Source organism: Plectropomus leopardus, chromosome 7 (assembly GCF_026936395.1).
Source record: "Plectropomus leopardus strain MGB_pleo_1.0 chromosome 7, ASM2693639v1, whole genome shotgun sequence".
Lineage (NCBI taxonomy): Eukaryota > Metazoa > Chordata > Actinopteri > Perciformes > Serranidae > Plectropomus > Plectropomus leopardus.
The window spans coordinates 13,379,584-13,392,712 of record NC_142182.1 but is presented as its reverse complement, the minus strand read 5'-3'; the positions used below and the strand labels follow the sequence as shown (position 1 = coordinate 13,392,712).

The 13,129-nt window shown below is 37.9% G+C and overlaps 1 protein-coding gene across 6 annotated transcripts in view; it reads left to right on the top strand.

The window, feature by feature from the left end:
* lrrc4ca (leucine rich repeat containing 4C, genome duplicate a) overlaps positions 1 to 13,129 on the top strand; it is a 217,652-nt gene that overhangs the window by 113,099 nt on the left and 91,424 nt on the right. For all 6 annotated transcript variants that reach the window (XR_015776970.1, XM_088079981.1, XM_088079977.1 and 3 more), the window contains one exon: positions 11,576 to 11,715. The gene's annotated coding sequence lies outside the window, so the exon portion shown is untranslated. The remainder of the gene's footprint in view (positions 1 to 11,575; positions 11,716 to 13,129) is intronic.

Genomic DNA, 13,129 nt, shown 5'->3' with positions numbered 1-13,129 from the left:
GCAGTGTTGTTCTACAATAGCTCTGAATGGACAAAGCAAACACTGACTCTAACTTCTCTGACATCATATTGTAAAAAATGACCGGTGCACAAAGGAGGAGGTCTGCACATTATAGTCATCACATGATAGCCACTGGGTTCTGAGATTGTCAGCAGATAGATCTGCACCATGGCATACACTCACCACCACGTCGTTTTAGATTTGGCCTGCAGTAAGTGGGAGGAAAAAAGTTAAAGCAACATAAAAGGGATAGTTAGTAAAAGAGAGAGGCATTACTGAAATCTAAGTGTATGGCCATTGGTCCATACCCCTACGAAGAAAATACTTAAGTGTGTAACCTCTCATTATAGACAGGTCATCAAAGTAAGGCTTAATATACCACTGGCACATCAAAGTCATAAAAGATTGAAGTCATAAAAGTGTTGGTGCTTACACCACACTAATACTTTAATTGTTTTTTTTTCCTCCAACAAATGTGCTTCTACTTGAAGCATTTAGTTTCTGTGTCTATTATTTGTGACAGTATCAAGGGGTCAGTGACAGGAGAAGTGGAAAAAACACAGAGGTGTTGACACACAGTTGTCTGAGCCTCCAGTATGCCCACAGATTATTAATCACTCTTTGGAGATAAAAGCAGAGTGATACTGATGATACTGTTCATTAGCATTCCACACTACACCTCTGTTGTTTGCTGTCTTTTGGCTGCTTTGTTTAGGTATGCTTTGGATCTCCTCCAATTGCAAGTCAATCAACACTTTCGGGGGAAAGTAGCTTTGCCAGTCGATAGGAAGGCAATGAATGTTGGTGAAACATGGTAAGAGGAAGGCTGAAAACACTCTTTTAATGTTTATCTGTTCATGCGAGTGGGGCTCTCTCCTTCTCCCCATGTCTCTGTCTAATTATGTGGGATCTGCAATCTGCCATTTGGTGGTTGGTATCGATTTGTACTACCTGTTACACACAAGGCTCAGGCCCCTCAGGATGATGTCTGTGGAGTGTTTGCCCACAACATGTAGTAATTATCGGCTGGCCAACTTTGTTGTTCAGGATATGAATAAGTGTCTACACTAGAGGTAAGCCATTATCATCCATGATGCGTCTCTCTTGAGGTTTGGTGTGAGCAAAGGAGCAGCAGAGAGAGAAAGAAAGACGATGTAAGGAGCGGTGAAGCAGATCGGTTCTACATCAGGTTGTTTTTCAAGGGTTTATCTGAAAGGGAGAGACATGAATAGGCAAAGGAAAAAATTAAGAAGTAATGTAGCACGTAATTTAGCCATATGTTGATGTTCACCTTCGGGGAGAGGCGATATTAGAAGAACATATATATTTAGATTCTAAGGAGACATCTCAAAGGAGACATCTCAGAGGACACAATCAGCGATGTTTAATGTCATTACTGTGTGTGTGTGTGTGTGTGTGTGTGCGTGTGTGTGTGTGTGTGTGTGTGTGCACGTGCGCTCTCCAGATATGTTCATTTGATGATTAAATTTAAGTGTGCTGACATGGTTATAACATCATTAGTAAGTCACTTAATAGCATGTTTTATTGTATGATAGGTATTTTCCTTCATCGCATTTTCTCCAGTGTGGGCAAACCATGGAAGCCCATATCCGCCAGTAAAAATAAATAAATCAATACAGTTATGCAGCCTAGTTGTGATTTTTTTTTAAAAGAAGGACTGAAATACTGAAAGGCAAGTGAGAGAAAATAGTCTGGTGATCTGTTTTCTAAGGCTGATCAAAACTGTTTTCCCGTTTGTTATCTTTGACCGGTTTTTGTCAGGGCTTCTATAAAAGAAAAAAAAAGGGTAGCTCGTGGTTGTACAAGCTTATAATGTAAAAAGTCAAAATTAAAAGAGTTTTTTTTTCACATTTTTTTTACCCAGTAAGTGTGAATATGAACTTTCTTTTTCTGGATGTGATGGGCCTCTACAGCTTTTTCACCAAAGCTGGCCATTGACACACAATGCCGGCATGTACGCCAATGCCAGTGAACATGAATATGCAGCTGGTTGCTAAAGTGTTTGCATATAACTTTCATAAACGGGTAATATGTTAATGATGTGTTTAAAAGCTGGTTGCAGGTCCCCAAGTTGTATCTTTTAATTAGTTAGTTCTTTTAGTTTAAATAAAGGTAATATATAAGTTGTCAAAAAATAATAACAATAATATTGCAAATGCAGGATGAATGATTATTTACTTTACTTTAATTTACAATATTGATCCTGGACAGTGAAGTAGAAATTAGTTTTGGATGGTGTATTGTGAACCAGCCAGTTACTTTCATAAACTTAGAAGAACTAAATTATCACCAAAAAAGCCTTGTTGAGTTGATTTATTTATTTTGGAAAGTATGAAATATGTTAGCTTTGCTATCGTTTCCATTTTATGTATTTTGGAAACAACTCTGCACATTACAGAAACAACTTCACTAACATGGTGCCTTGTCAAGGCTGGTATCGTATTCCTTTGTTTTTACTTAATTGTAAAAGGTTGCTGATCCATGAAATAATCAAAGAAGCAAAATAAGGGTGAAATTTAGTTAGTTTGTTGTTTGAGTTTTAGCAACACCAAACTCAGTAAGAACTTCCTGAAACTATTCCACAACATAAATAACCAATTTTCCTTCTTTGGCTGAGAACCAAGACATTAAGAGCCATGCCCTTTTAAGCAGGAGTGATGGTGCACATCCTGCATCACAAACTATAGCCACCATATCCAGCCATTACCATGAACACTTACAACCAAAATAATTGGCATCTTTTAGGAATCAAGTTTATTTTTTTTTTCATCAGCCTTATATTTGAATTGATTTCACTTTAATATCAGAATATTTTCTGAAATGTGTCTTGTAATTCAAGACGTTCACTGTTCAGTTCACAAACCAACCATTCAGCTAAACAAAGCAATCACACTACAAACATGTATTACATCAGACATTACACAAAGTGAGTGACTTTTAATTGCTCCCTCGCCCTTTCAGTGTTTGACCCAGGTAGGCATACTCTGATTTAGTAGTTTGACAGACTGAGGGGCAAAAGAGTTGTTTAACCTGTTCGCTCCAGCCTGTGGGAATCTAAATCTTCTATATGAAGGCAAAAGCTGACATATTTCAAATAAATTGTGAGACGGATCTGATGTAACATCCACAGTCAGGTACAACATTCTTTTAGTAAATGCAGTTTGGAACTTGACTCAACGATTCTTCAGTCTTTGAGCGAATCAGTAGCAGACTGGCCAGTCTACCTTCAAGCCCAAAAGAGAACAGCTGTACCACCGAGTGATTCCATACTGTATAACATTTACGTATATAAATGCATCGTGGTGTGTTATTACAAATATTATTTATATGTGCATGCCAAGATAAAGCAGCATCCAAATAGATGCTTTGTTAATTATGGACAGTAGCAGAGGAGAGTAGAAATTCACTGGGAAACCAAAAGGACCAATGTAAAAGCACTTTTTTTAATGTGAAAGAAAAATAAATAAAAACATATCTTGTGAGATGTTTTAAAAAATTATTAAAACTCGTTTCATTATTGTTTCATTATTCTGATAATAATTCACTTCATTTATTTGGACTCAACTTGAAACTACACATGGGGTTTAAGACCTCATGCAAGGTCACTTGATGGCTTCTAGTAAATCTAAGAGATTAACATATGCTTGATGTTTTTTTTGCTTTTTTTTTAATGAAAACATAAAATTTACATATAATGGCAGTCTGCATGCAGCTCCCACCAGGCACGGAATAAAAACTAGGCCACAAATTGTCATTTTACAGCTCTTATGGGTTGGACCAGAAATATTATCAGACCCACAACCAAGGTAAAAATTGAAAAACCCTGCTGCACTGTATGTATTTCTATTTCAGAAAATAAATTAACCTGCTAATTAAGTGCTCTGCTGAGATGTACGAATCTAACTTCATGACAGCAACTAGAGCACAATCACTAAACTAAAAGCAGCATATTACCCATGCACATTGGAGATTACTGAGGCTGTGTGTGTGTTATTGCAGGCTGCTGGATTCTGGTACGGGAAGGAGCCACGGGGCTTCTGTTGCAAAATGATTCAGCTTGTGACTTGGCAAATCTGAGTTCATTGCTCCGCTTTTATATAAAAACCCTGCATGGCTGCAGCTGTGGGACAACAGCTAGTATTAAACAAATCTGCTTTCTTAAGTATACAACGCTTACTGAAGCATGTGTGCGTGTTTGTGTGTGTGAGTCAGTGAGAGAGAGGGGGAGAGAGAAGGAGACTGAGGGAGAGGTTTGACTCACCTACTGTCAGCCAATGAGACTGCCTATGTTTATCAACCCATGTTCCCCTTGCATGCAATTCAGGTTGCATTTAATAGCTTTGAGCCCAAGGAATGATGGGAAAAATATCATATGACTTTGCTGTATGTTTGTTAGTTAGTTGTTGAAAATGTACCATGGCATAACAATGCAATTTTTGTTTTTTCATTTTAGTCCTACAATAATGTTCCATTAATATAATAGGTATTACCCCTAGGAAATTTAAACTATTCGACAATGTTTAGATGAAGAAATATGGTATTTTTCTTTATTAGTGCAAAGCACTCATTAATGTAGTTTCAGCTGTTGTGCCTCTGAATGCCGCAGTTGTACATGAGGTTTGTCGGCAAGGTCAAATGTAAAGCACAACAAAACAGCAGTAGATAATGTCCTCTAATTGGTCCTGTCCACCCACATTGAGGTAAATATTATACAGTTAGGGAAGAGAATACATGAGGCATTCAATTCAAAATAATTGCAGAGGAAATATACAGTGATTGTAAGTCCTCAGAGGACTTCAAATTGATTATAAAACTACATTAGAGATGCATAACAAACTAACACTGATGTTAATATTGGTACTCTTATATAGTATATATAGACTTTGTACAAATACTTTCAGCATGGCACAAATCAACAAATAGCAAATGATTATAATTTTATGTCCACAGAGACTGAGTTTTGCATCACAATTTCTGTTTCTGCCATGAGCGCTATCCATGGTGCTGATCCTACTGCCTGCCCCGAGGCAAGCACCACACACTCCCAGAGGAATACAGTATGCCTATGTTTTCATCGCTGTATCTGCAAAGCAAAAATCACCACACTAAATCAAGTTATCAGCATTATCCCGCTCACCTGTGTGTACCCTGTGTAACCTCTGTGCTCCCTATCTGCAGACTTCTTAGCCTTGAAACATTTCTCTTAAGAGACCATGGCAGCATATTAAAGACAAATCTTTTCTTTGAATTTAAAGGGACAGTAAGTCAGGTGTATGAAGTCTTTTAAGCCCCTTGTCACCTTTGCTGTAACTATTTCCAAGTCTCCTGTGTCATATCCTGCTTGTCTATTTATGTGATGAGAGGTTTCAAGATCTTCAGTCTTCAGATTGTGGGTCTCTGTACATGGGTCATCCTTATGTGTGTTTACAGACTGTCTGCACAATCCAGTGTTGATTGGGATTGCATGTGTACACTCTTAGCCTTTAAGTTTGGGAAAGTGTTGTATCACTGAACAAAGTCATGGGTTTTTAAATGATGCGTTACAGGCGTGTACAGTAATTCTAATAGTTTTGATAGCCTGCAGAGGTTAGCATATTCAAGCTGTGTGTCTATGATGTGTTCTCTTTCTCTTGGGCTGCAGAGCTGAGCGCAGGGCCACACAATTTAGCACCGCAAAATCATACAGGATGGATGCAGAGTAACAATATTTTTTTTTAATTTTCACCCAACACTTCACACAGACTTGGGAAGCACTTAGCCTAGAGGAACTGACTGCTTCTCAAATGGTCAAATGGTGTATAAACTGACCAACAGGTCTTGACTGTTGTTTACCAGCTGAAATGAAAAGGATTCATATTCAGATGGCACTTATGTAAACATGTACACAGCTACATCCTCAGTATGTAATTATGTTTACAGTGTTGGTCCACCGCTGTTCTCAGGACACGGTGGTTGCTTTTTTTTCCCTTTTGTATGATTCATTTCACACTTTACTCCGTGAAGTCACAGGGGCATCAATCTGCAGAGGTAGACACAGAAAAAGATATCAAAAAAGAATTTGTGGTGACACATGACCAAAGAGCTTTCTGAGGAGAATGTTGAGGGTTCAGCTATAGATTGTGATGGTAGACCTTGTCGTGCCATGGACAAATCCTGCAGAAATTATACTTCACACAGAGTTCCTTTTGTTTTTAGCCTTTCAATGTTTAGTAAAATAAATGTTTGTGTGCTGAAAGTGCCTGAAATGATAAGGCGATAAATTGATCAGTTGATTGACAAAAAGATAATTTATCAGTTTACATAAACTAAAAGATTAATGGATTGATTTTTAAAATAAATAAATAAATAAACCATCTGCCCACAAATCAGTTATCAAGTTTGAGCCCTAGTGCCAGGTCTGTTTGAGTATGTAACATACATGCTAAGGGTGTGATTATTACAAGATAAAAGCAGCACAGAAGTCCCTGCAACTGTAATACATTTGAAACTCTTAAGGGATAGTCCATAGTCCATTTATAAGCTATAAACTAATGATAATTTCTGTTGAATTGGAGGATAATAAGCAGACAGCCTTAACTCCTTCCACCCAAACACACTTCAGTGACATCTGAATTGACCAAATTGTCTTCTGCAATTGTGTTTCGTTAAATAAAATTGTGTAGCATTGTGGTTTAAAATGTTTCTGTTGGCAAAACCTTGTTTTCTGATACTGATATCGACTGACTGAGAGATCTGCACCATTTACTACTCACTGGCAAGAGTAAAACCTGTTCCACTTTAGGTCAAAATATCCAATCTGTCACTCAGGGATCCTAGTGAAAATACTATAAGCTTGGAATCAGAGACCAAATAACCACTGAACAGCAGAGCTGAATTACTCATCACTGTGTCGAGTTATACTGTGGGATGTGTAAACCTTGATCTTAGACATTGATTCTTATGTATTTTCAGTCTGTGCATGCGCCACTTCTCTGCCTCAACTTCACTCTGGGAGGAAAGTGGTGGTAAATGGTAAAGAGGTGATTCTATACACAACCAGAATCCTACTTGCTTGTCTTTAGTGGGAGTGGAAGAAAAGTTAAGCAGATAATAACAACTAGGCATTGCCCCCTAATCTCCCTTGATGTATTTGTGGCTTCAATGGCGTCTGTTGCTGTTAGTTGTTACATATTTTTCTGGACATTAACTCAATTATAAAACAAGCCATGCAAACTTAGATCAACTGGGAATTGGATTACTGTAAAACATGAAAATTCTTTTAATTATTCAAATTATAACTTTACTCTCGTTGATTGCAGTGATTTGGTTAGCGTTAAAGCAACAACACTGATTGTTAAGAATGTATGGGTTGTTGTAACCGCACAAGACGAACATCGTCTGTGTTGTTATAGTTGATGTTTGACTGTCAGAAGTTCACATATTAATTTACACACACTCCCCACACCACAATTGACACAGAACAGCAAGTGGCCTACATTACCTTAAACAGGACAATACATGAAAGTCCATAAATATAAACATTTCACCAGATAAAACAACACAATACATAAAAGACCGCTGATGTGAACAGTTCTTCACATAAACTGTCACATCATACCTTGCACTTCATGGATACGTTAGCATTTTTCCAAGTCTGCCTTTGAGAAACTGTGTAAGATTTAGGGAGATTTCGTGGCATAGATGAGGATTGCTAATTGCAACTGGCTGAAACTTAACCCAATTAATATTCTTTCAGCGTTAAGGTTTTTACTGGGAGCCAAATTATCCGCAGAGGTCTCTTCCTCTCCAAAACAAATGGACCTGGTGCCATTAAAAACACTAAAAATCCTTCTTGCGTTACAAATCAGTGTTTCTTCTACGCCATTTGGCTCGCCACAAATACTCAAGAGGTTTTTACCGGGAGCTGAATTATCTGCAGAGGTCTCTTCCTCTCCAAAGCAAACAGACCCGGTGATTTAATCCAGTAAAAACACTGAGTGAATCCGTTTCACATTACAAATCAGTGTTTCTCCAATACTATTTGGCATGTTGGAGGCAGGCTGTTAGCCTAGCATGCACTGATGTGTGCTCACCGTTTTTCTCTGATAACTTAAGAGTCAGACATTGGTTTTACCGGGAGCTGAATTATCCTCAAATGTAAACTAAAACAGAAACTAAAGAAAAATACACAGTCCTTATTCAATGAAAAAAATCGCCTTCAGAGATTCATCAAAGTAAATATGAACTTGAGCACAATTTTGTTACTGTTCTTCAATATCTTAGTGATTTCCAAACTGTAGAATGTCAGGAATTATATGCGTCAAAATGCAATTAAAGCATATTATGGAACAGCAGTATCATAGGGGTTACACTTTGCTCACTGGTAGCTCAGTTGGCATTTGGCTTCTAGAACATTATCAGCAGGGCACAGTTGGGGAACTTGAGTTAGGATAGATAGTCTTCTGCATGTCAGCCAGTAAGTGAGTCTGGGAGGGATTATGGCAAAGGGCAAGGCTTAAATTGCTGGCAGAGAGTTTGGAGAAAAAGCTTATCACTGGTGTCTGTGGGCTTTTGCACAATGCTATCCACACAGGGTCAGTCTGAGCTCCTCCACTTAGATTAAATACAGAGTGGAGACAAGCCTCCAGTATGTGGTCATGTTGTTTATTATAGATTGCAGAGCCTTATTAATTAAGTACAGCTCAAACCATAGAGGATAACATAATTTGTACTTCTATGATTTTTATTAATTTCGTCTGATTCTGTCTTTTTCTTTCGCTGTGCCTCTGTCCACACAGCCACATCCAATGCCATCCAATACATCAGCCCTGTAATATATCCTAAAGTAATGAAACATCTTTTTTTTTTTTTTTGCGACTGTGACTCTGCTGTTGGAGTACAAGTTGAGAGCTAAATAACAATCGTTTTCTTTGTATTTTAATTCTAATGCATGTGATAATTTTCCTTTATAATGAATGGCAGCTAATTTGATGCAAAGAGAACAGCAAGTAGACTGCAATTAAGATGATAAAAAGTTGTAGAAACTGGTGGGACTTTGTGTGGTCTGTCCTCACTTCCCACTTCTGATTTTTTTTTAAATTTTATTTGGCACAGAGATCCGTTTACCCACCCCACTTTCTTCCTCATCCAAACAGAAATGTAATATTTTAATATTGTGTTTAAACTGCAAGTGGCAGAGATCAAAGTTTGGTTTTTTTGACTGTTTTGTTGTTTTTTGCCACCAGCTTTTTCTCATGCAGTGGAGCCGCTCATGAGCTGAAGCTAACAGAGAACGCCTGAGAGCATTTCATAGGGAACACTAAACAAAATGCCCACCACATTTCTGGCCACGGCCGTTAAAGTATTGACTCCAGTTCATCATATTGATTGTCCATTTGCAGAAGTAATGTATACCCCGAATGAAAGGCACACTCATCTGAAATACTGGGTGGTGTGTGTGTTTTGATGAAGTGTAGACATGTAGTGGAGGACGCTTTGAATATACTGGACTAGAGAAAGGATATAACTAAAATATATTTTGCTCGCACCCGTCTGGCTTGAGATGAAGAATTGTTTTGATGACAGAACAATAACGGATCAGTGCAATTGGATTTTATTGTAATGTGTGGAGAAGATTGATTGTGCAGTAGATGTTTTGTGTGTGTGTGTGTGTGTGTGTGTGTGTGTGTGTGTGTGTGTGTGTGTGTGTGCGCGCGCGCGCACGCACGTGTGCGCATGTGTGTGTGGTGTGTGTGAATGACACGCACCAGGTACAAAGCTTTACATTCTGCTCGAAGTGAAAGACTAATGATGCAACAAAACAATTTTTCTTTGGATGTGAAGCATAGTGAAGAATATTAATAAAGGTTACACAATATATGGAAAGTCATGCTCAAATATATTATTTATGCTAAAAAAAAAAAAGCACAAACATCTGTAGTCTGGGGTGGTCACACTTTATCAAAACAGGGTTAATAAAGGTACCATATTTGTTTTCCCTCAACCCACATCATACCACAAGTTGTGCTGTGACATTAAAATCACCAAAACTTGAGTTACAAGCTTTTTGTATGACAACAGCCATCTGTTGTGCTAATTCCAAACCAAACATATGGAGATTGACTGGAATTACTAAGTAGGTACCATCCGATTTGTCAGATTAATTTGAACAGTTAGAAAGGTTAAAAAGTAATCATAAAGTGACCATTTACTAACTACGGCAAGAGCAGAGGTTGTGAATTACTTTCCAGTCATCTGCTGTGTTTAATGGTCACAGTTTGTCATGCCATGTCACGTCTGGCTCCATATTCTATCCCTCAGCGTGCTAATCTCTTTAAAATAGTGTTAGCTTGCCCATTAGACATTACCACAAGCAGCTCTTATGAATGTCATCATTTACCAGTCATTGATTCTTATTGTCCGTAGTTAACCAGACTGTAAAATGACCTTTCTAGGAGAAAGATGATTAAGGTAATCAGGAGTGAACCTAATGGTGTTCAATTATTTCCAACCTTTCAAGGTGATACCTTGAAGTGGCAAAATAAAGCTCTGACTGGACTCTTTATGCCCCCTTCAAGTTGCTTTTTGCTACTCCAAGAATATTGATGTCTGGCATTCATGATGTCATGTGTGTTTTACCTTAAGTCTCTCTACAGTGCATTTATAAGCAATATATGAGCATGTAACACTATACTTTTAAAAAAAATACTTAGAGATGTATAACTATATCTGCTTATACCTACATTATAGTGCATTATTAATCATATGTGTTAGGAGAATAACTGGTCAAGTCAAAGTAAAAATCAACTTTATTGTCAATTCTGACATATGTACAGGGCATAGACAGGACTGAAATGCAGTTTCTCCCAGACCCCTGGTGTAAACATGCAAGTACACAAAGAAAGTAAAAGAAAATAGGACTCTAATTTTACAGTACAGTGTGAAACCTGCTTCCCGGCAGTAAAAATGCTGTCAACATCATAATTTAGGACTTTTAAAACATTTCCTTAAAAATTAATCAAATATAACAAGGTACATTACTTGGATGAAGTTCTCAAAACAGCTACATTATTTACCTATTACAATTTTTTAACAGGGTATTCTGTAATCTGTACATTTTTCGAAAGTAACCTTCCTAATATTGGCCTTATTTTAAATGTTTGTGTACTGCTTAGAAATGCTAAATAGGAGGACTTAAGGTAAAGTGTCACTGATCTGATGCCATCTGAGGATACTCAGCATGATCAGGGGTGTTTTGGTGTCACAAGAAGTGCATGTATGAATGGCACCATACAGCCTCAGTGAAGCAGCTGCAAAAATCACATGTTCTTTTCATTCCGTAACTAATCATGAACTCTCATGCGCCCACGCATTTTACCGTTTTTGTGATACAAGCCTGAAGAGACACTTCATTTGAGAGCTAATCAACCTCCATCCCACTAAGTGTGAGCACTGTATTTTTGCCAGCTAACAAAATGAAAACAGGGCCAATGAAATGCGCACTTCCTTATAATGTTTCTTATTGATTATGTGGCCATTTACTCTATTGTCCTCTGTTTATCTCCCCCCGTGGTAGGCAGGATGTGAACGGATGGCCCACTCGATCCCATATGTGTCTGAGCGGAAAGACAGCCACACGGAGGATTAGAGAGAGAGAGAGGATCGGCCATCACATCCAGATGCTGCAAATCTGCTCCCTGCCTCACATGTGAATAGGTACGCCATTGTCTGGAGCACTGCTTGTTTTGCATGAACAGAGACACAGCTAAGGAGATAAACAAGCTGAAACTGAGGTTACACCAAGTCTAAATCTGCTATGATACAGGATTACAAGGTTTATGTCATGCTTAAAGCTTTATCCTCTGATTGTCAGTCAAGATTTTCTCAGTAGCAAACTTAGTAAGCCTTTAATGGTTGTGCATTAATCGACAATTATAGCAGGAATATGCAGTTGTTAAGAGATGTACAGCATACTGATGCCGAACTATCAGCAGGAAGAGACACATACTGAACTGTGCGTGGTTGCATTGCTGCGACTCAGAATGGGCTCTTTGCAGGAAACTTCCTGACTCTGCAGTGCATTTGTTTAATTTAAAATGACACACATTGGCACTTTCCTATATACTATCATAATGAAATAGATACTTACCCATTTCAAACTCTGTACCTACACTCTCCTTGGTGGTTTGTGATGTGCAGTATGATTCTGTGGGCTTTTGTTCACCTGCAGAGAAAACAGCAAGTCATGCTCGACTTGAAACATCTGACTTTATTGCGGCGGATCATTTCTACAGAGAATAAACTATTGAGGTTAGATTATTTCTAAAAATATTTCTGTCACTATGATAAAAGAGAGGTATTCATTTGTAAACTTGACAAGTTTAAGGCATTGACTTTCTTGTCAGTTATCCCTTTCTACAACTGTTTGGATGGCATATTTTACTGTGTAATAGATGGATGAGCAGCAGATAAAAACAATATATGAATGTGCAGGGAGCGCTCTACATTTTGAGAAGAGGACATTAAAAATATTCATTGGGGGATATAAAAAGTGTAATGAATGATTGAGGAAAGCACTAATGACTAATAAATTCAAGCTTAATTCCTGAAATAAAAGCACTGGGGATGGCTGCGGCTTCAGAATGATAATCTCTCAAGTGCTCAATACTTTCTTCATTTACTGTAAAATAGCATGGGAGGATATTTCTATGCGATATGCATTTCATTACGGTGAAGACTCTGGAGCTTCTAGCACGTGTTAACATCTTTCATCTTCAGGTCTGTGACAGGAATGAACACTGTATGAAGACTGATCTCCTTCCCCCCTAAAAGACCTGCAAATATCTGATTTGTTGGGTATAGGCTTCAATGTGCCCTTGTAGGAATAGTTACCTAACAAAATATGCATCAATGGTCTAATCGTGTGTTAAAACAAGAAAGTCTTGGACAATACACTGAACAAAAATCTAAAGGGAACACTTTAGTTTTTGCTCCCATCTTTCACAGGTTTAAGTTAAATATCTAAGACATTTATTATGCTCTCAGTAGATATATTTCTCTCGAGTTGATTGCAATTTTTTCAAAATCCATGTCAGTAAGCACTTTGCCCTTGTCTACATTGATCCATTCA